The following is a 209-nucleotide window of genomic DNA, read 5'->3' as shown; positions in this document are numbered from 1 at the left end:
CCTGTGGGGGGCGCTGCTGCCAGCCCTGGCCCTCATCTAAGCGACAGTGAGGTGTGGCCTGTCTCCCACGTGGGTGCTGAGGGTCCAGCTGGACGAGGGGCCTTCCCGAGGGGGTGCGGCTCTGAGCTTCTCGCTCAGGGGATGCGCTTTGCTTCCTCCGCGGCGTGTCCCACACCCGTCTCTGACCCTCCCCCTCCTCTCTCTGCTAC

This window comes from Myotis brandtii, unplaced genomic scaffold, assembly GCF_000412655.1.
Source record: "Myotis brandtii unplaced genomic scaffold, ASM41265v1 scaffold426, whole genome shotgun sequence".
In the NCBI taxonomy this organism is placed as follows: domain Eukaryota; kingdom Metazoa; phylum Chordata; class Mammalia; order Chiroptera; family Vespertilionidae; genus Myotis; species Myotis brandtii.
The sequence above is the reverse complement of the archived record's forward strand: the minus strand, read 5'-3'. Positions refer to the sequence as shown.